The sequence below is a fragment of the Chiloscyllium plagiosum genome, chromosome 30 (genome assembly GCF_004010195.1).
Source record: "Chiloscyllium plagiosum isolate BGI_BamShark_2017 chromosome 30, ASM401019v2, whole genome shotgun sequence".
NCBI classification, from domain to species: domain Eukaryota; kingdom Metazoa; phylum Chordata; class Chondrichthyes; order Orectolobiformes; family Hemiscylliidae; genus Chiloscyllium; species Chiloscyllium plagiosum.
Genome location: NC_057739.1, coordinates 39865230 through 39889425, shown reverse-complemented (window position 1 = coordinate 39889425; position 24196 = coordinate 39865230). Strand labels below are relative to the sequence as shown.

The window sequence follows — 24196 nt, the reverse complement described above, 5'->3', positions numbered from 1 at the left end:
TTAAAATAGACAACCACTGCACAAACACACGCACAGACACACACAAACACACGAACAGACACACACACACGCACACACACACAGACACACACACGGACACGCGCAGGCACACACATACACGCAGACACACACACAGACACACACACGCACGTATGCGCACACACACGCACGCACGTATGCGCACACACACAAGCACGCACACACAGACACACACACACAAACATGTGTAGTTTCCTACAGTCTTGGGCAGTTGCTGTACCAAGCCACAATGGATACAGACAGAACGCTTTCTATAGTTCGTCTACACATGTTGCTGAGGGTCCTTATAGACATGCTGAATTTCCTTAACCTCCTCCATTCTGATACTCGTCTGAGAAACATTCTGGTTGTTGTGTGTAGTGTCATTACAAACACATTAATGAAGGATATTTCTAATTCCTGAGGCTGTCCATATAAAATTCTTTCAAGATGGTTAAGAGAAGACAGGGGGAGAAGCCCATAATGATTTTGCTACTCTCTACATCAATGCTTCATATTTCTCCTTTTGATTAGATTAGATTCCCTACACTTTGGAAACAGGTCCATTGGACCAACTAGTCCACACTGAACATCCAAAGAGCAACCCACCCAGACCCATTCCCCTACATTTACCCCTGGCTAATCCACCTAACACTATGGGCAACTTAGCAATGCCAATTCACCTAACCTGCACATCCTTTGGACTGTGGGAGGAAATCCATGCAGACACGGGGAGAATGTACAAACTCCACACAGACAGTTGCCCGAGGCAGGAATCGAACAGGCCCCTGGCACTGTGAGGCAGCAGTACTAACCACTGAGCCACCCGTTTCCTGTTTGGAATATGATCATTGTGTGATGTTAGGTATGACACAGATGAGCTTAGACCAAACACAAACATCGCTCCAGGACCATCACAAACTGTAAATGCATTCAATCCAGGACCATCACAAACTGTAAGTGCACCCAAGCATTCACATAGCCTGGAAAATATTTGCAATAATGCCTGACCTGAAGAGACTTGTAACCAGGATGATGTATGGAAGTACACACCACATGAACTTCCCCAGGTCTGTGATTTGACAAGTCTCTTTTTAAAAAATTCTTCCATGGGATGTGGGCATCACTGGCAAGCCCAGCATTTGTTGGCCTGTGACTGTGTGGCTTACTCCACCATTTCAGAGGGCAAACGCATCATTATGGGTCTGGAGTCACACACAGGCCCGACTCTATTAGGATGACAGCTTCCCTTCCCTAAAGGACATTGATGAACAAGATGCATGTTTATGATGATCAATGGTAGTTTCATGGCCCACATTGCTGAGATTACCTGTTGAATTCCAGATTTATTGATCAAAATCTCAATTCCAACAGCTGCTGTGGTGGGATTTGAACCCTGGAGCATTGGCTGGGCCTCTGGGTTATCAGTTTAGGGACGCTCCTGTTGGACTACCATCTCCCCTCAGGTTGCTCAGGGCCATGAAAAGGGTAGGTTCTGACAAACCCCAAGACCCCCAGTTGTATCTAATATCTCACCGTTGATGATATCATGGGTGATGAGTGGAAAAAAACTAACCATCTTTGTCCGAATATCTCCAGGTCATGTCTAATGCATCCTCTAAGCTGAGAGAAACAGACAAAGGAAAGTGGAAACCAGTGTATAAAATGCTGATGTGCTCCTTACCAACAGTGTCATTTCAGAGCCCTTGGCTTGACCACTTGAACTGCTCTCACCATGTAGTCATAAGGGAAAGCATTTCTGTTTAATAAAGAGTGACTGATGCTTTGGGAGGCTGTATGTGGTCTGATGAAAAGCCCTGAAGCTCCATGGTTCAATCCCCAATCCAAGTACCTGATTGGCCAAAGAAGGTGTGTTTGTAATGTGGGTGGGCTGGTTGTGTATTAACCTGCAAATCCTTCCAATATCCTTGACAAGGCCAGGCAGAGAGAATGGGAGAGATTCCTGGTCAGCCACATTGCTCAGGGAACAAAATATTACAGCTTCTCCCATCCCTATCCATAACTTCAGTTCTCAACATCCTTGGAAAAGTTGCCACAGAGTCCAGACACATACCACAGCCATTCTGGTATAATTGTGTATGAAACGGTACATCTACTCTGCATCCTGGCTATCAAACAAATGTCCGACAACTTTAAACCAAAGAAGAATAAGTCATTCACTCATTGAGTGGAGATCCTGCAAGTTGTTTTTCCAAAGTTCTCTCACTAAATAATTAAATTCATTAACCTGCTCACCTAGCAATTTGTCAGTGTGCCATTAAAAGAGCACTTCTCCAACCATAGCTCCAAACCCGAAGGACACTGGAACAGTACATCTTGAAGGCTATCAAGTTACAGGTGAAAACTCTAACTTTAACCAGTAAGTGTTCACTGGTGGACAGAGTAATATGGATCACCAAATCAGGCCAGCTCAGCCCAAACCCCAGCATTAATGTGTGTAGATCCACAGATCACTGAACGTGGCAGTGCAGGTAGATAAAGTAGCAAAAAAGGCGTATGCCATGCTTGCCTTCATTGGAAGGGGCATTGAGTATAAGGTTAGATAAGTTATGCTGCAGCTTTATAGAACTTCAGTTAGGCCACATTTGGAATATTGTCTACAGTTCTGGTCACCACACCACCAGAAGGATATGGATGCTTTGGAGAGGGTACAGAAAAGGTTTACCAGGATGTTGCCTGCTATGGGGGATTTTAACTATGAAGAAAGATTGGATAGACTGGGTTTGTTTTCACTGGAACACAGGAGATGAGGGGTGACCTAATAGAAGCTGATAAGACTGTGAATGGCATGGATGGAGTGGAAATAGAAGGCTTTTTCCCAGGGTGGAGGGGTAAGGCATGGGAAGTGGAAGTGGGGGGAGGCACGGGGGTAAGTTTAAAAGAGATATGAGAGGCAAGTTTTTCACACACAGGGTGGGGAGTGCCTGGGACGTGCTGCCAGAGGAGGTGGTGGAAGCAGACACAACAGCAACATTCAAGAAGCACCTGGAGTGAATACATGAATAGGAAGGGAGTAGAGGGATATGGAGTGAAGACAGTTTTAGTGTGCAAGGGCAAAATGTGTCAGCGCAGGCTTGAAGGGCTGAAGGGCCTGTTCCCACGCTGGATTGTTTTTCGTTCACTGGCAGTGAGAGTCTGGGCAATGTTAATCACTAGGCCTATGAAGATGGGAGGAGGCTGATGGTTCCTGATGAAGGGCTTATGCCCAAAACGTCAGCTGACATTCTCCTTGGATACTGCCTGACCTGTTGTGCTTTTTGAACACCACACCTTTTTGACTCTGACTCTCCAGCATCTGCAGTCCTCACTTTCTCCTAGGAAGCTGATGGTGGCAGGGTGTGGAGAACGGAATTATGGTGGGGGGGTGGGGAGGGTCATGGTCAATGGAGGCCCAGGCTTGCTAGGTGTGGTGTTCCCCTCTTCCACTGGCTCCCCTGGAAAGAAATTGATGGGAGAACTGCTTCCTTTCCTCTGGCCGGGGGTCTTCCAGCAATCTTCAGCTGGACAGAGGGTCATAATCACTTGCAGAGTCAGGCCAAGACCCGGACTGTCGTCAAGGACGGTGGCCAGTTAATACAGAGAATGGCCAGTTAATACAGAGAATGGCCAGTTAATACAGAGAATGGCCAGTTAATACAGAGAATGGCAGGATTGGGACTAAACTCCCAATGATTTTAACTGCCCCAGCCACCTACCATCCCAGGAATTTGGACAGAGGAAAGTTTTACAATTTAAAAAATCAAAAGAAATGTGGACGTTGGAGATCAGAAACAAAAACAGAAATTGTTGGAAAAAGTTCAGCAGGTCTGGCAGCATCTGTGGAGAGAGAAAAACAGAGTTAATGTTTTGGGTCCAATGACCCTTCCTCAGAACTGATGGTAGCTTGGAAAAGGTTGGTTTTTGTGCAGAAGGTAAGGTGGGAAGAGGGGATAGATCCTAAAGAGAGAGAAGAACAGCTAGACAGACAAAGGAGTAGATAACGATTCATTCTGAGGAAGGGTCACTCGATCCGAAATGATAACTCTGATTTCTCTTCTCAGGTGCTGCCAGGCCTGCTGAGCTTTTCCAGCAATTTCTCTTTTTTTGTTTCTGGATAATGAAGTGCCTGGGAGAATGAATAGCTATTAGTGGACAATTAGTGGCTAATGGTGGGTGGTGCGTAATAGCCGATAGCTTTATAATTGCTCCTGAAAACGAAAGCTCCCCATGTACAGTGAATGGCACCAAGTCGTGAGTGCATACTGCTTCATTCTATCTGAGTGCAGCCATTGCTATACAGGCAGATGGTATCACCATTTTCTTCTGAGCAGCAAGATCCCACAAACAGGAGCAGAATGAATAATCTGTTTTATTTTCTATCTTTGGCATTTAAGAGGGGAGCAGCCTCGGGCCAGAATATTCAAAGAACTGACGTTTCCTCTTTGAACTGTGTTCAATGGAACTGGCTGCTAAAGTCTCAGGTTAACAGCTGATCTGCACCAGGACATGCCCGACAGTGAACCACATGCTCAGTACTGCACTGAAGTGTCAGCTCTAGGGCACAGGGGAAGTTGTGACTCAGAGGCAATTGTGCTGCTGTAAGGTTTGGAGAAGCTCATCCGATCACCAATCATTGTACTGTAACAAGCAAGGGCAGAAACTGCTAGAGAAACTCAGCAGGTCTGGCAGCATGTGTGAAAAGAACACAGAGTAAATGTTTTGAGTCCTGTGACTCTTCGTCAGAATGTGTTGCACTGTACTTGATTACTTTAGCCTCTGTGTGGAGCTAGTCAGTCAAGTGTCTGCCTCGGAACTCAAACATTTGAGAAATAGATCAGATATGCTGCTCCTAGCTCTGATTAAAAGTATATTGCGAGTTCTGTAAAGTTACAAAATGTTCAAGTCACGTAAATATACTATTTGATTTAAGAAATCTCTCTGCATTATTCTTAGATAAAGATATGGAGCAATTCAAGACAAACATAACAGATAACAAACAAGTCAAACTGAAGCAAATAGAGGTAACGTTTTGGAAGAATGCTTGTGTTCCTTCTCACTTTGGAATGATTATTTAGTAAAGAGTTAAAATGAGTAAATTAATCGTTTAGGACTTTCTTGAGCTTTTATCTCATTGCCATTTTGTATTTTCACATTTAGTTCAATTCCACGTGAAAACAAAATCAAATGTAAAAGTAGGTCTAATGCTGCCATCAGCAAACTGAACAAGACTAGTAGCAATTACAACTCAATCTCTCTTCATCAAAAAAAAAGTCTTAAAAATGATCTCTTCCAACCTCTTGTCAGGCAGAAGGTACAGAAGCTTGATCACAGGCACTAACAGGTTCAAGAACAGCTTCTTCCCTGCTGTTATTAGACTGACGAATGGATATCTCTAACTTTATTCTTGCTTTGTGCCCCACCTGTGCAGCTGTAACCCTCTCTACCTCGCTCTGTCTCAGCACCCTAATTGACTAGTATGTCCTTGTTTGCTATGATCTGCCTGTACTGCTCGCAAAACAAAACTTTTCACTGTACTTAGGTACATATGACAACAATAAATCAAATAAAATCAAATAAAGTAAGGGTTTAAAACAGGCATGGCTTGAGTTCTAATTTAGACAGGTAGGAAAGACCTCCCTTAGGTGAGGAACAATGGTGACTTGTTTGTTTTAAACACAGCAAGTTATGATTAGATTAGATTCCCTACAGTGTGGAAACAGGCCCTTCAGCCCAACAAGTCCACACCAACCCTCCGAAGAGTAACCCACACAGACCCATTTCCCTCTGACTGATGCACCTAACACTCTGGGCAATTTAGCATGGCCAATTCAGGTAACCTGCACATCTTTGGACTGTGGGAGGAAACCAGTGCACTCAGTGGAAACCAATGTGAAGAATGTGCAAATTCCACACAGACAGTCACCCAAGGCTGGAATTGAACTTGGGACGCTGGTGCTGTGAGGCAGTAGTGCTAACCACAAAACCACTGTGCCACCCCATTGAAAATATCAGATTCAACAGTCATTTTCAAAAGGGAAATGGGTCAACACTTAAAGGTAAAAATTGTAGAGCAATTCTAAAAATGCAAGGGATTAGATTGCTCCTACAAAGAACTGACAGAGATGAGATGGGCTGAATGGATGGATCATTCCACGTCTCTACCAGACTCTGAGGACAGATCATGTTCTTAAGCTATTAGGGTCAAACTCAAAACAAGAGGAAAACCGATGCAAGTAGGGATACCATTGCCAAAAAAGACTTTCAGGCAGTTAACCATGACAAAGCAAAAGCCCTCGAATGGATAGAAAATTTGAAACTGTCCAAGACGGTTTGGAAGAAAGGCTGTCGATTCAGAATGTCTGGCTGATGACCTGGTCAACATTGTGTACACGTGAGAGTATAAGGTGACACCACGGAGAATCGAAGTTAACAACGTTGTCAGCATTAATTGATTGAATTGAGTTCTTTGTACATATTGTGAACAACATTATCCTTCCTCGAGTTTGCATCAGCTCCTCACATGCTGCTCGGTGCGTTTCTGTGTCAATCATGAGCCAGCACTCTGATGTAGTTCTGCACTGCAGGAACGCACTTTAGTAATGATCACTTGGAACATGCAGTTCAGTGTGCTGGCGAACTGCATTCAGATAAAATTGGACTGAAACTGCGATGGACCTTTATATAAATGCCCAGAGACCCTGTTATTTCAAATTGGTTTTCTGCAGTACATCCAACAGAAGATAACAATTTACTTTTAAAATGTGTACAGGGCCAAAAGCCAACCTCTGTTCTGTTATTTTTGTTTTAATTCCTGCCTACAGCACCTATACAAGTCTATATAAAGATAAGGGCAAGGATATTATGTGGATTTATTGCAGCTGCCTAGTAGAATAAAAATATTTAATTTTGCAGAAACTTTAACAAGTTGGAGTACAGCAGATTATAATTAGTGCCATTCTCACACACATTCTGTGACGGGTAAGCACAAAATTGGAAAATTCAATTTACGGAGTCATAATTCAAAAAATATTCAGATGCATTTAAATTCAATTTGTGATTTTCATTTCTCTTTTCACAAAGGGCATGTCCATAGGAGGGTGACTGCTTAGCTTAAGGAGAAGAAGGGTTTTGATATTGACAGAAGTGGAGTTGTGTAAGGTGAGTGTGAGAATTTGGAAGGGGTGGCAATGTGCTGGAGGAAAGCATGAGTGGAGGTTGGGCCGAGATACCTGTAGTTCTGCGATATGGGCCCAGACACAGCCCAGTTTTAGCTTCCAGACACAGCCCATTCAGCTCATCATGTCTGCAACGATCCCCTGTATAGCAAAATACCCAATCCCCATAACTTTTCCCATGACCAATCCACCTAACCTACACATCCTTGGACCATGCAGGGCAATTTAGCATATCCAACCCACCTAACCTGCACATCTTTGGACTGCAGGAGGAAACCAGAGCGCCTGGCAGAAACCAGACACAGGGAGAATGTGCAAACTCCACATAGATAGTCACCTGAGTCTGGAATCGAACCCGGATCCGCAATGCTGTGAGGCAGCAGTGCTAACTACCATACCACAAGTAGCTGCTGTAGTAGGACGAATGCGGCATGCTGTGATTCCTGAAGCCAGGATGGTTTTATAAAAAGCCCTGATTGCAATCTCTGAATCACTCTCCTCACTACACCAACTCGCTTTCTTGCACTCAATCCTATTACCCAGTGACAAATTATTTGCCACATTCTCAAGCCTGTGTAATAACCTCCAATAAGGAACTTGCTCAAAGTCGAGCTGCATTAAATATTAAGACAAGTTAATGCTCATTGGCCTTTCCTTAAATAAAGTCATAGATTTATCAGGAACAATTTCTCTCTTGTAGCGGCGCTGACTGCTATTTAGTGGTTAAATTTGTTTTTAAATTGGCAATCCTCAGTATTGTTCCAAACAACCAGTTCCATTACTTGGCCAGTCATTGACTGATAATAATTGCTTGTAGCCACCCATGTTTGTGGGGCAGTAGGACAGTGTAAAATGGGGTAAATTTAAATCAGAAATTGCTGGAAAAGCTCAGCAGGTCTGGCAGCATCCGTGACTGAGCTTTGAATTGAGTTCCGAAGAAGGATCACTGGAACTGAAATGTTAACTCCGATTTCTCTCCACAGATACTGTCAGATCTGCTGAGCTTTTCCTGCAATTTCTGTTTTTGTTTTGGATTTACAGCATCCGCAGTTCTTTCAGTTTAAATCTAAATCAGATCTGGCAGCTCAAAAATGAGCCTCCTTGAAACACTGTAGATGATCAGCAACAGCAGAATTGTACTGAATTACAAAATCGGAATTTGCTGTAGTAATTCAGCAGGTCTGGCAGCACCTAGAGAGAGAAAACAGAGTTAACATTTCAAGTCCAGTATAATTCTGCCTCAGCTCTGAAAGAAGAGTCACACTGGACTCAAAACATTAACTGTTTCTCTCTCTCTCTCCACAGATGCTGCCAGACCTGCTGAATTTCTCCAGCATTCTCTGTGTTTGTTAGAGGTTTCCAGCATCTGCGGTACTTCACTTTTAGAGTCATAGAGTCATGGAGATGTACAGCATGAAAACACACCCTTTGGTCCAACCCGTCCATGCCGACCAGATATCCCAACCCAATCTAGTCCTACTTGCCAGCACCCGGCCCATATCTCTCCAACCCATCCAAATGCCTTTTAAATGTTGCAATTGTACCAGCCTCCACCACTTCCTCTGGCAACTCCTTCCATACACGTACCACCCTCTGTGCGAAAAGGTTGCCCCTTAGGTCCCTTTTATATCTTTCTCCTCTCACCCTAAACCTATGCCCTCTAGTTCTGGACTCCCCCACCCCAGGGAAAAGACTTTGTCTATTTATCCGATCCATGCCCCTCATAATTTTATAAACGTCCAAAAGGTCACCCTTCAGCCTTCGATGCTCCAGGGAAAAGAGCTCCAGCCTGTTCAGCCTCTCGCTTTAGCTCAAATCCTTTGTTTAATTATGTGCTGAAACAATCAGTGACCCAGTGTACTCCTCAATTGATTATCTTCAGGGAAAGGAGTAGCTACAAATGAATTGCCAACAAGGTGAAGCTGTGACAGAGGACCATGTCCATGCTACACCATAAAAGCAAACAGAGCTCAGTGATTCCACAGTCAGCAGTGTCATGTAAAATGGGGTAAATCTAAATCCGAAATTGCTGGAAACGCTCAGCAGGTCTGGCAGCATCTGTGGCGAGAAATCAGAGTTAACTGACAGAGTAACATGCCAGAGGAGGATTTCTTTCACAAATATCCTCTTCTTAATAGCACAGCATATTAGGGCAACCATTTGTCACCATCATCAACTAGAAAAGCTGACTGAATGATCCATTTAAGTCTTGAGCTTTTTTGTTATTTATTCATGGGATATAAGTGGCGCTGGCTAGACCAGCATTTATTGCCCATCCGTAATTGCAACCATATTGGCTATGGGTCTGGAGTTACATGTAGGCCAGACCCGGTAAGGATGGTAGTTTCCTTCCCTAAAGGTCATTAGCAAGACCATAAGACATAGGAGCAGAAATTAGGCCATTCAGCCCATCGAGTCTTCTCTGCCATTCAATCACGGCTGATAAGTTTCTTAACCCCATTCGCCCACTAGTGAACCAGATGGGTTTTTTCCAAAAATTGACAATGGATTCATGGTCATCATTAGACCCTTAATTTCAGATTTTGTTTTGAGCTCCCTGCTAGCAGTCAGTCAGTCTTCAGCCAATTCCATTTACGCTACATGATATCAGGAAATACTGATCACACCAGATGCAGGCAAAGGATATGGGCCCTGACAACATTCTGATAATCGAATTGAAGATTTGAGCTTCAGATCTAGCTGAATCCGTGACCCAGCTGTTTCAGTACATCTGGAACACTGGCACTCACAAAACAATTTAGAGAATTGATCAGGTATGTCCAGATCACAAAAACCAGGCCAAATCCGATCCAGGTACTTATCACCACATCAGTTCATCACCAGCAAAGTAATGGAAGTTGTCATTAACAGTACTATGAAATAGCACTTACTCAGCAGCAACCAATGCTCAGTTCAGCTTCTGCCATGGCCTGAATGCATAACATCTTTAGTCTGAATATGGCCAAAAGAGCTGGATTCCAAGGGTGGGGTGACAGTTACTGCCCTTAATCTCAAGGTAAAATTTGACTAAAGTGTGGTATCAAGGAGCTCTAGTAAAACTGATGCATAGAGAATCAGAGGAAAACCTCTCCAATATCTGCAGCCCCTAGACCTGCCAAGTAAATACTGGTGTCTAAGAGAGCAGGTAAGAGACTGGGAACTTTGCAGTGAGTAACTCACATGCTGACTCCCCAGAACCTGTCCACCAACCACAAGATACAAGTCAGGAGTGTGATGAAATACTCCCCATTGTTTGGATGAGTGCAGATCATGTAAAACTGAAGAAGCTCAACATTAACTTGATATTATCCAACTCTCTCACAATCCCTATTTGCACCTTGATACAGTTCCTTCCTAGTAAGTGAATCAGAATCATATCAGCATTGGGGGTATTCCCTCACCACAGACAATGCAAGAAAAGAGCTCACCATCAGCTCAGGACACAGGGAAGGGCATTAAACGATGGTCTTTCCCTGTAAAGCATTCACACCCGTGAGTGAATAAAAACAAAGAATGGAAACATTCCCCATCTCCCTCTCTGAACTATTCAGTTTTACCTTGAATTAATGGAGACAGTTTAAAACATAGCCATATGATGAAGTGTAGTGGTCCTAATAGAGGGAAAGAATGGGTCTTGACCATGAGGACACCAAAGCCTGGTCAGTCTCACACAGTAAAGTGGCCTTTGATCGCCCAATATGGGATTGGAAACTCAATGTTGGATGGTTGAGTAACATAAAGGTACAGTGCACATGTACGATGCAGGGCTCCCATGAGAAAGCATTCAATTTAACAACATCCATGAAAGAACCCAGAAACAAGACTGTCAGAATTTACCTGTAAGTATCTTCCATCTCGAATAGAGTCATACACTGTGCTGAAAATCGGCAATCCTGCAACTAAGTAACCTGAGATTTAATCACTAACAACGCGACAGAAAACCAAACAAAGGGTTTCCTGCTACTCTGAGAAGCTGTTTCACAGATTTTAGATATTGTTACTCATATGACCAGACCCTGGTCAAGGTTCCTCAATTTGTTTACAGTTCCAGATGGGATGTCGTCAAATTGTTAGGCTCTCCAGTGAGGAGAGATGAACCCGCTCGCCACCTTTATTCACCCAGTCCCCTCAGTTGGTTGCAATAAGGTTAATTCAGACAGGATCCCTTCCCCTGTGAATATCTTTCTCCTCAGACCTAAACAGAATTATTTTTATGTTTTTGAATTAACAAAAGAGTGACTTTATTTATAACTAAACACAGGAAGAATTGGTAGTTCAAAAGGATAGGAAAGGAGGTGAGTTCAAAAGGATTGAAAAAAATGTAGGGATCAGTCTCTGTATTAGTTACAAGAAGCAGATAGTTGAACACTGTGACCATTGCAATTGAGGTTATCAGTCGAATTAATGTCAGTAATTATAAACAGCCAGCTTTTGAGTTTCTTGGTGTTTTGAAGTTCTTCTGTCCTAACTCCATGATTTATTTCTACTCGTTTTCAATAAGTGAGTGAGAGCTGGTCTTCCTTTTGCCTGCCTGCTAGTGAGTTGACTTCTAGCACTCAGAGTGAGAAACAATTGTTAACAACAACGCAGGGGTAACTAGAGAATATTCTTTCAACTATGACCTTCACTATGCTCAGATCCAGGCTCAATCCCACAAGTCCACTCCAGTAGCGTTGAAACTGGGTTTTTGAACCCCTGACTTTGTGTATTGTTCAAAGGAAAAAAACACAGAATGTGTCTTCAGTTTGGAACATAATCTGTAATGGGTGGCTTAGTTTTGGGGCATATGGTCATCAGCCCTTCTTTATATTTTTGTAGTTAGAAGAGATCACAGCGCAGTTTGTTTGACATTTCTCTCACATCTTTAGGTATTATATTTCATTGGCCCCATACAGATATTTCACATCTGCAATTATTTTATCTCTGTATCAGTCCACTTTTTGAAAAAGAAAAACATTTTGCAAAAAACACCCATAGTATTTTGGTATTCTGATCCATCATAGTAATATTACATTTGGGTATTGTTTTCTGCAGGGTGACCCCCCACCAGATTACCCCAACAACAGTAGGTAGATGTATAAGACCTTCTCTCCTGGACTCAGCTCCTGAAATGCCATGGGAAAGAGGGACAGGCATTGAAATCAGAGACTTTAGAAGAAACATACTCTTACTGGAAAAATAAGAGCACTTTGCACTTGAGTGTACTTAAGCAGAACTTAGATAACTACACAAGAGATTACTTTGAACAAAAGGATGAGGCTTGTATGGAGTGTAAATGCCTGCAAAGCTCCTTGTCGTCAAATGGGCTGTTTGCATGCTGTCAAATTCCAAGCAACTTTAAAAGTTTCATAAAAAAACGCTATTACATTACTCAGTAAGTTGCAGTTAAAAAAAATCATCTTTTGCGGTGTCATCTATTGCAATTTCAAATCAGCCCAATATTAGAATAATAGAATTCCCTACAGGGTGGAAACAGGCCATTTAGCCCAACAAGTCCACATCAACCCTTCAAAGAGTATCCCACCAGACCCATTCTCCTACATTTCTCTGACTAACATACCTAACCTACACATCCTTGAACACAAGGGGCAATTTAGCATGGCCATTTCATCTAACCTGCACATCTTTGGACTGTGGAAGGAAACCAGAGCAGCTGGAGGAAACCCACGCAGACACAGGGAGAATGTGCAAACTCCACACAGACGGTTACCCGAGGGTGGAATTGAACCCAGGTCCCGTGAGGCAGCAGTGGTAACCACTGAGCCACCATGCTGCTTAGTTTTTGGCAACTGATCTATTTCACCATAAGTTTATTCAGTCGAGAAAAGGCAGCAGATTTGCTGCTGTCATTACTGCTTTGTGAGGAAAGGGTAAGCACAGCTGCTTTGTGAGTGATCCCAGGATTTCCAGCTGATTCAGCCTGTTGATGTGTAGTCCCTGATGCAATGTAGGGAATGCAGTAATCAATTTTCACACTGTCACACTGCCACCAAGAGGGGAGGTTAGCACAGTTGGCTGGATGGTTAGTTTATGATACACCAGGGCACCCACCAATGTAGGCTTAATTCTTTGATTTGATTTATTATTTACATACCAAAATACAGTGAAAAATATTGTTTTGCATGCTAACCAGATAAATCATACCTTACCTAAGTACATCAGGTTAATAGAACAGTGTTCCAGCTACAGAGAAGGTGCAAAGAAAAATCAATTTGAATATATTGTGGGCGGCACGGTGGCACAGTGGTTAGCACTGCTGCCTCACAGCGCCAGAGACCCCGGGTGCTCCGGTTTCCTCCCACAGTCCAAAGATGTGCAGGTCAGGTGAATTGGCCATGCTAAATTGCCCGTAGTGTTAGGTTAGGGGTAAATGTAGGGGTATGGGTGGGTTACACTTCGGCGGGTCGGTGTGGACTTGTTGGGCTGAAGGGCCTGTTTCCACACTGTAATCTAATCTAATCTAATCTATATGAAAGGTCTGCTCAAGTCTGATAACCGCAGGGCAGAAGCTGTCCTTGTATTTGTTGGTATGTGCTTTCAAACTTTTTTTATCTTCTGCGTGATGGAAGAGGATGGAAAACAGTACAACCGGGGTGGGAGGGTCTTTGATTCGGTTAGGTTGCTTTCCCGAGGCAGTGGGAAGTGTAGACGGAGTCAGTGGATGGGTGGCTGGTTTGTGATGGACTGGGCTATGTTCATAACTCTCTGTAGTTTCTCATGGTCTTGGGCAGAGCAGTTGCCATACCATGGTGTGATGCATCTGGACAGGCTGCTTTCTATGGAGCATCCATAAAAATTGGTATGGGTCATTGTGGACATGCAGAATTTCCTTAGCCTTCTGAGGAAGTAGAGGTGTTGGTGTGCTTTCTTGACTAGAGGGTCAATGTGGATGGACCAGTTCAGATTGTTGGTGATATTTACTCCTAGGACCTTGAAGTTGTCAACCATCTCCACCTCAGCACCACTGATACAGACAGGGGCATGTCCTCCACTTCACTTCTTGAAGTCGATGAGCAGCTCCTTCATTTTGCTGACATTGAGGGAGACATTGCTGTCCTTACACCATGCCACTAAGCTCTCAGTCTCTTTCCTGTACTTTGTTTTGCCATGGTTTAAGATCCGACCCACTACAGTGGTGTCATCAGCAGACTTGTAAATGGAGTTACAGCAGTTTTAGCAACCCAGTCCTGAGTGTGTAAGGAGTATAGTAAGGGGCTGAGTACGCAGCCTTGGCGGGGGGGGGGCAATAAGGTTGAGGATTATTGTGGAAGAGGTGTTGTCGCGTATCCTTACTGATTGCAGTCTGTTCAGGAAGTTAAGGATCCAGTTGCAGAGCGAGGAGCAGAGTCCCAAGTCTTGGAGTTTGGGAATGAGTTTTGTTGGAATTATGGTGAAGACAGCAGAACTACAGTCAATAAATAGGAGCCTGTTGTAGGTGTCCTTGTTCTCCAAGGTTCCAGGGATGAGTATAGAGCCAGGGTGATGGTGTCTGCCATGGAGCTATTGTGACAGTGGGCGAATTGTAGTGGACAAAGGCAGTCTGGGAGACTGGAGTTGACGTGTGCCATTATTAACCTCTTGAAGCACTTCATAATGATGGATGTCAGCACCACTGGGCAGTAGTCATTAAGATGCAATGACTGATTGTTCTTTGGTACCAGGATGATGGTGGTGTTCTAGAGGCCGGTGGGGACCTCACATTGTAGAAAGGTGAGATTAATGATGTCAGTGAATAGTCCTACCAGCTGTTCCACGCAGAATCTGAATGCTGGGTCGGGGGACTCCATCCAGGCCAGTTGCTTTCTGTGGGTTCACCCTCAAAAGGCCAACCTGCCTCCTGCAGCGGTGACTGTGGGTCCAGAGGCACCCGAGGCTGTCGGGGCAGGTGACGTCATTTCACTGACCTTTTGTCTGAAAGAAGCAGAGAATGCATTGAGCTCATCGGGGAGGGAAGGCATCGTTGCCAGTGATTCCACTCAACTTCACTTTATCGTGTGAGCCTTGCCTGAATCAACATGTTCTCGTCTGGTTAGTTTGCGATGGTAGCTTAGTCTGATATTGTCTCTTGGTGTGCCTGATGGCTTTGTGAAGGTCATACCCAGAATTCCTGTATAGGGCAGGCTCCCCCAACACAATCTTCAGTCGGGAATGGTTCTCCCGACTAACCCATGGTTTCTGGTTGGAGAACCCTCGGATTAATGTCTTCCTGCACCAGCTGAACTTACTGTGAAGGACTCTCTCTCCACCTTCTGCAGGTTGTGATGCCCCTCAGGTTAACCCACCAGCAGCCCTATCCCACCCAGACCCACCCCTATCCCTATAACCTTGCATTTCCCATGGCTGCTGGAGGTGTATGTCAGGATGCTTCTGGCAGGTACCATGAGTGAATCCATGAGAAAAGGCATCATCACCCTCATCTACGGAAGGGGGAAAGGGAGGAAGTTAGATATTGCAGACCAATCTCACTATTAAATGCAGATTACAAAATCTTGGCAAAGGTCATCGCCAACGAGGTCAGGTCTGCTTTGGGATCGGTGATCCACCCTGACCAAACCTGTGCTGTACCGGACAGGAAGATCGCTGAGAGTCTCGCACTCCTCAGAGATACAATCGCCTACGTGCAGGACAGGGGGTTGGACACCTGCCTCATCAGCCTGGACCAGGAGAAAGCCTTTGACAGGATATCACACACGTACATGAGAGATGTTCTCTCCAAAATGGGCTTTGGGGAGGGAATCTGCAATTGGATCAGACTGCTCTACACCAACATTGTCAGTGCAGTCTCAATCAATGGGTGGGAATCAGATAGCTTCCCAGTCAGATCTGGAGTCAGGCAGGGCTGCCCTCTCTCTCCTGCCTTGTTTGTGTGCTGCATAGAGCCATTTGCCGAGTCCATCAGGAAGGATGCGAGCCTGAGAGGGGTGACTATTCCTGGCAGCGGGGGCCTGCAGGTTAAGGCTTCCCTGGACATGGATGACGTCGCCGTCTTCTGCTCGGATCCGCTGTCCATGCGCAGACCCATGTGCAAATGTGACCAGTTCGAATGGGCCTCAGGGGCCAAGGTACACCAAGGCAAGGTTGAAACTTTATTGCTGGAACAGCACAGCAGGTCAGGCAGCATCCAGGGAACAGGAGATTCGACGTTTCGGGCACAGGCCCTTCTTCAGGAATCCTGAAGAAGGGCCTGTGCCCGAAACGTCGAATCTCCTGTTCCCTGGATGCTGCCTGACCTGCTGTGCTGTTCCAGCAATAAAGTTTCAACTTTGATCTCCAGCATCTGCAGACCTCACTTTCTCCTCCTACACCAAGGCAAGGGCAAGGCCATGCTCTTCGGGAACTGGGCCGACCAATCCTTCATCCCCTTCACCGTCAGGACCGACCACCTGAAGGTGCTGGGTATTTGGTACGAGGGGGCTGGGGCGTGCACAAGTCTTGGGGGGAGTGTATCAAGAAAGTGAGGCAGAAACTGGGCAGATGGAAGCTACGGTCGCTCTCCATCACGGGTAAAAACCTGGTCATCAGGGTGTGAGACATTGTTAGTGTTGTTATATGTGGCACAGGTCTGGCCTATTCCCAGAACCTGTGCCGTCGCAGTCACCCGGGCCATCTTCCATTTTATATGGAGATCAAAGATGGACCGGGTCCAATGGGACTCGATGTACATAGCTCAGACAATGGGGGAAAAAACACACCAAATGCCACCCTCACCCTGATGGCCACCTTTGTGTGTGGCTGCATCAAGCTGTGCGTGGATCCCCGGTATGCAAACACCAAGTGTCACTACGTACTGAGGTTCTACCTGTCCCCGGTGTTGCGAAGGATGGGCCTGGCCTCGATGCCGCGGAACGCTCCGAGTAGTTGGACCGTTCCGTATCACCTGTCCTTCATGGAGAAATTTATGAAGAAAAACACCTTTGACCACAAGTCCATCAGGAAGTGGTCAGCACGTAGTGTCCTTGAGACCCTTCAGGAAAAGGAGAGGGCAGATCCTATCGAGTGGTTCCCTGGGCAGACTGTCAAAGTCATTTGGCTGAATGCCTCATCAACAGAACTTTCCAACAAGCACCAAGACATGGCTTGGCTGGTGGTGAGAAGGGCTCTGCCTGTGAGATCCTTTATGCACGCCCGGACTCTCTGCCGCAACACAGGCTGCCCTCAAAGTGACTACGGGGGGACGAGACTGTCACACACCTCCTTCTGGAATGTGCCTATGTAAAGGAAGTCTGGAGAAGAATGCAGTGGTGTTTGTCGAGGTTCGTCCCAAGCAGCTCTGTGACGCGGGACTCCATGCTCTACAGTCTGTTCCTCGGGACGCACACCGAGATGAACGTCAACTGTGCCTTGGTGAAAGACACTCTTTGGTCTGTCCAAAACCTGACCCCGACTGAGTGTTGCGTACTGGCGCATTCCAGGGTCCAGGACTACGTGTTGAGGGATGCGCTGAAGCTTGGAGCAGCTGCCGCCAAGGCGCAGTGGGAAAAGACCACCGTGTAACATCAGCCTGCCAAAGAACAGGGTCCCACGCAGAACGTTGGCTCCCCTGATGCCTCAGCTAAATATATGGATGGTCAATGTACAGACTTGTATATATGAATGATTACTCGATCTCTGTATGCAAAGAAATGGAATGTCTACATATGTATGGCATGACTAATTGTACAGATTATCAAAATATTTATGAATAAAGTATATTTTTGAAATTAAAAAAAAATGGCCAATTCACCTAACCTGCACATCTTTGGACTGTGGGAGGAAACCCACACAGACACAAGGAGAAAATGTAAACTTAGCATAGAAAGTTGCATAAGGCTGGGATTGAACCCAGTTCCCTACCGCTGTGAGGCAGTAGTGCTAACCACTGAGCCATTGTACCACCACACCTTTTGGGCACAGAATCAGGCAAAGACACCTACTGTGCCACGGCAAATGTAAGATTACAGATGGACACACAAAACTGATTATGCTCGAGACTAAGGATCTGGTTTCCGTCTGTTTAAACTCTAGGATAATGTAGCAATTTAAGGGTTGGAATGACACAACATTCAGGATCAAAAGCCATGTTTATCCGACTAAGAGCTGCACCCAAAAAGTAAACACTGGGTATAGATTGTGACTTTGCTTTGACGATTGACTTACTAATTACTAGCTCAGGGATTAATTATTAATCATATTTCTGATTTTCTTTCAAATTTCCCTCCTTCCTCAGCTGTGTGAGTGACTCCTGCCAGCTCAAAGCCAGATCAAAACCTCAGTTCATGAGGCGCGCTTCAACAGCAGTAGCTATTCGACCATGTCAGCCACAACTTCCAAAATGGCTGCTGCTTCTATGAACCGCATACCCCTCCCATACGTGCAGATTCACCGAGGCATCTAATGCAGTACCACAACTGCCAGCAAGCAGTGGAAAAGCACCTAAAGATAAAGTGACTCCGTGAGCTACAGAGTGCTTTAATGTTCATAACGTCTCCTCTCAGTTGTGGAAAAAATTGACAAGAGCAAATTCCCAAGCATGTTTTAGAGAGTTGCCCAGCTCTGTTCCAAGACTGTGCTTACTTAATTCGGTCTTCATGTAATATGCTTGTGTATTTCCCCTTATTCTCAGGTGGGGTATGGCATCATGGGGATTTATTGCTCCTTCCCAGTTGCCCTTCAACCAATTTGTTCTCAAGGTTGTTTCAGAGTCAACTACATTGCTGTGGGTCTTGTTTTAATACATTCATGGGATGAAGGTGTCACTGGCTGGGCCAGCATGTGTTGCTCATCCCTAATTGCCCAGAGGGCAACTGAGAGTCAACCACATTGCTGTGGGTCTGGAGTCACATGTAGACCAGACCAGGTGAGGATGGCAATTTCCTTCCCTAAAGGGAACCAGCTGGGGTCTTTCTGACAATCGTTTCATGGTCATCATTAGAATCTTAAGTCCACATTTTGTATTGAATTCAAATTCAAGGACTCAAACCCTGGTCCCCAGAACATGACCTCAGTCTGGATTAACAGTCCAGCAGTAATATCTCCCCTCTGTCTGGAGTCACATGTAGGCCTGACGTGGTAAGGATGGCTGATTTCCATCTGTCAAGGGTCTTAATGAACCCAATGGGGTATTACAACAATCAACAATGAGCGTCATTAGACTGGCTTTTATAATTCTAGATTTTATTGAACTCAATTCCTCACCCACAGATGAAAAGGAGACTGCGATGTCTCTGCCAGGAATATTTATGTTAGAGTTTGGAAATAGTAAAGATCAACGGAGGGAACATGTCCTAAAAAACTGGGAGCTAAAGAAATTTCAGTGACAGTCACTTAAAGGGAGAGAAACAAAAACAGGGGGAAAGTCAAGATTTGTCCTCTCTAACACTGCTTTCAAAAACTGATTTGAAATGAATTCCACTGACTGTTACCAACAATAAAAAAACACTGCCCCAGTTAAGGTCTAACTTGCCCTTTCACAGTTGGCTCGAAGAATCTATCATCTCTAAGACATTATGGAGCCATGTGCCACATTTCCAAGTAGCTGGCTCTGACCCATCGCTATTCATAGGCACAAACACTTCAGGTGGCAACCTTCTGGAAGAAACTGTCCCTGACAATTTGGCAAGAACAGGAACGACACAGCAATTCTGCCAAAATCTCAAAACTGTAAAGACAGTTTAATGGTTTAATCAGAACATTCAAGTTGCAATTTCTCTTTTAAAACTTCCAGCATCTCCTCTGCCCAGATTGATTGACATCCTCATTGTAAACACCAGATGACTAATGGCTTCTGAGAGAGTTACAAAATGTCTTGATTTTCAAACAGCTGATTCAAATGTGCCCTAAATCCCGACACACGTGTAATCCCTGTAGCTTCACATTCTGTCGCTGGCTGTTCAGATAGTCAATGCATACTTTACTGCTTGGATTTGGGTAGTCAAGGAGGGCTGGTTAGCTCAGTTGGTTAGGGTGTGGCTCTGAATAATGCCTACAGCGCGGGTTCAATTCCTCTTCTAGCTGGGAGCTGCCTGCTCTCCCTGACCTTGGAAACAGAAGACACTGACTAAACCTGCAAAGGCAAATGACTTGGGAAGAGGCGTCAACAGTGCGATAATGCTTTCTTAGAACAAGCAAGGCTAAACGGGGGATGTGATCGAGTTGTATAAGATGATGAGGGATAGGGACAGGGTGAGTAGGGAGCAGCTGTTCCCCTTGGTTCAGGGAGGTCAATCCCAAGGAGGTGTAGTTTTAGGATAAGGAGCAGGAGATTCAGAGGGGATTTGAAAAAAAAATGTTTTCACTCAGCGGGTGGTAGGAATCTGAAAGGCACTGCACAGGAAGGTAGCGGAGGCCAGAAACCTTACAACCATTCAAAACAACCTGGATGAGCACTTGAACTGCTATAACATTCAAGGATATGGGGCAAGTGCAGGAAATTGGGATGAGCACATCTTTAATGGTGGTTATCATTGGTTTGAACTCGAAGGACCTTTTTTGCACTGTACGACTCTATGTGCTGCATTCAGTCAGAGTGCACATATTAATAACAGGATTTGGAATAATCTTATTGGTATTTTAGATTTTTTTAAAAATTCAGGTTTGATTATAGTAACAAGATAATGATAAAATTATTCCTAAATATCTCTTCTCTAGAATGAGAGCACGCATTTTGTTTTATTTGTTCATGGAGCATTGCTGGCTGAGCCAGTATTTATGGCCTATCCCTAACTGCCTATTGAGTGGGTTGTTAGACCATTTCAGAGAGCAGTTAAGAGTCAGCTACATTGCTGTGGTTCTGGGGTCACATGTAGGCCAGACCAGGTAAAGATGGCAGATTCCCTAAAGCAGGTTCTTGAATCAGGTGGGTTTTGATGACAATTGGCAAGGGTTGCCATTAGGCTAGCTTTTAATTCCAGATTATTAACAAATTGACGATTTACCGTCTGCCATGCTGGGATCTGAACCCATGTCCTCAGAAGAGAAACCTCAGATCTGGATTACTAGCCCCAGTGGCAATATGACTGAGGAGCCAGCTCTCTGAATTATACATCCAAAATAACATTATTTTGATTCAAATTCACTGTTTAATATCATGGTGGTTGGTACACATTAAAGACAGGAGAACAGTTGATTTGATATACAGGAGTTGATAGAGAGTGTGTTGAGGCAGGTTCAGTTGAATATGAAGACACTGGGTCTGTGCTTGATGGAGTTTAGAAGGGAGGAGACAGTGAGGACTGCAGATGCTGGAGATCAGAGCTGAAAATGTGTTGCTGGAAAAGTGTAGCAGGTCAGGCTCCAAGGAGCAGGAGAATCGACGTTTCGGGCATGAGCCCTTCTTCAGGAATGAGGAAAATGTGTCCAGCAGGCTAAGATAAAAGGTAGGGAGGGACGTTGGAAATGCGATAGGTGGAAGGAGGTTAAGGTGAGGATGATAGGCTGGAGTGGGGGTGGGGGCGGAGAGGTCAGGAAGAAGATTGCAGGTTAGGAAGGTGGTGCTGAGTTTGAGGGTTGGGACTGAGACAAGGTGGGGGGGGGAGGGGAAATGAGGAAACTGGAGAAATCTGAGTTCAGTTGGATGAGGGGGCATCTCATTGAAACTTATTGAATACTGAGAGACAGGGATAGAGTGGATGTGGAGAAGACGTTTCACTAGTAGGAGAGATTAGGAGCCAAAGGCACAGCCTCAAACTGAAAGGACGACCCTTTAGAACTGAGATGAGGAGAGAATTCTTCAGCCAGAGGGTGGGGAATCTATGGAACTCATTGCCACAGGGGGCTGAGGAGGCCAGGTCATTGCGTGCCTTTAAGAGATAGATACATTCTTGATTAGTAAGGTGGTCAAGGGTTATGGGTAGAAGGCAGGAGAACGGGGTTGAGAAACACATCAACCAAGATTAAATGGCAGAGCAGACTTGATGGGCCGAATGGTCTAATTCTGCTTCTACATCTTATGGCCCAATGGTCTTATGAAGCACTCAAAAGGGACTTGGATTACTATTTGAAGAGGAAGGATGTGCAGGTTAATGGGGAGCAGGCAGGGAACTGCCACTGGGTGAATTGCCAGTTCAGACACAATGGGCTGAATGGCCTTCTTTCAAGCTGTAACAGTTCTGTGATTCATTCTTAACATGTCCGAACAGGGCAGCACCTACTCCCCAACGCTGTTTGTTCTTGACAAGGTGGAGGTGATCTGTCTTTGTGAACCTTCACAGTCCATGTGGTGTCTGTACGCCCACAATGGTGTAAGGAGCAACTTCCAGGATTTAGACACAGCAACAGTGAAGGAACGGTGAAATATATCCAAGTCAGGGTGGTGAGTGGTTTGGAGGGGTACTTGCAGGGGATGGTGGCCTATGTATCTACTGCCCCTGTCCTTCTAGCTGGTAGAGGGTCTGGAAGGAGATTACAGAGTTGCTGCAATGCATCATTTGTAAATGTACACCTCTTGTTGTCCTGTCAAACTCTTCCTCTCCCTAACCCTCTCCTGGTTCAGGTTTCACTACAATGGCCACTAACCCGGTGATGATACCCTATTGCCTGATACTGGCTGCATAACAATAGGCAGGGAGATAGGGAATCCCTACAGTGTAGAAGCAGGCCATTAGGCCCATCAAGTCCACACTGACCCTCCAAAAAGCATCTCACCCTGACCCACCCCTCCTACTCTATCACCCTGCATTTCACATGGCCTAAACATCCCTGAACACTATGGGCAATTTTTAGCATGGCCAATCCACCCTAACCTGCACATCTTTGGACTGTGGGAGGAAACTGGAGCACCCAGGTGAAACCCACGCAGTCACATGGAGAATGGTGCAAACTCCACACAGACAGTCACCCAAGGGTGGAATCAAATCCAGGTCCTTGGTGCTGTGAGGCAGCGGTAATAACCACTGAGCCACTGAAGTAGTGTCAGCGGCAATGTCACCATAGTGTGATGTTTTACAGTTATGGTGTGCCAGATGGTGAAATTTGAAATCAATAGATAAAACCTGGAAAAAAAAAGCTAATTTTATGGTGACCATTTAATAACTCAATTGCTGTAAAAGCCTATACAGTTCACTAATGTCCTTTAGGGAAGGAAATCTGCCCTCTCTATCTGGTCTGCTGCAGATTTGAAGATGGAGGCAGTTCTTGAGATCCACAGCCGTGGGCGGAGTTAATGGAGACTTAAAGAGAAGAATACCCAGGAACTCTGAGTGAGGTGGGCAGAGGTCACTAGAGTTTGAGGGAGATTAGGAAAGTCAGCGAGTAATCAGAAAAGTCACAGAGGAACATGGGTTCAATGTGGAGGAGATCAGGAGGGTCTCAGGAATGAGGGGTGGTGAGGTTGGGCACACAAGTGGTGTGGGGAAGTGAAACGAGATTGGCAAGGTCTGGAGGGCAGCTAAGCACGAGGGTTTGGGGGAATCAGAAAACTTGGATCGAAACCAGGTCTCCTCAAGACTGGGAACTGAGGGTTAATTTAAAACACTGGCTCGGTAAGAGGCTGCAGTTTACCAGGTCTATCTCCTGGGATTGTGCAGGATGTCTGACACTTCCCCAGTTTCATTGCCTGTCTGCACAGGCAATGAAACTGGGGAAGCTTGGAGTTAGGTTAAATGTCATACTTGGGGTGTGTGTGTATGTGTGTGTATGTGTGTATCTGATATGTTATGGCTGACCTACCAAGTCACGGATTCTTTCATTCTTGCAAAACCTCCGAACATCTTCAAATCACACTGATCTCATGGCTGAGGGAAAGCAACATTGAGGGATAAGTTGCTCCCAGCAGATTACTAACACTCAATGATCTCACCGTCTCTCTGGCTGAGATACCCTGACCTTTCTGCTTAGCTGACAATTATCACAAGATCATCAAGATTTGAGACAAGGAAGGGTTTATCCACATCAAAATACAAATGGTGATCCCTCCATGAGCTTTGCTTCAGAATTTGCTAAAGTATATCAAGAAGACTGTACAATGAAGCAACGGTTTTATACAGTCACATCTGCTATTACAATATTGCTTTGAGGTGGAATCAGGT

The 24196-nt window shown here is 45.0% G+C and overlaps 1 protein-coding gene across 5 annotated transcripts in view; it reads right to left on the bottom strand.

Moving 5' to 3' along the window:
• kcnt1b (potassium sodium-activated channel subfamily T member 1b) overlaps positions 1 to 24196 on the bottom strand; it is a 416882-nt gene that overhangs the window by 206288 nt on the left and 186398 nt on the right. The gene's annotated exons all lie outside the window — the stretch shown is intronic.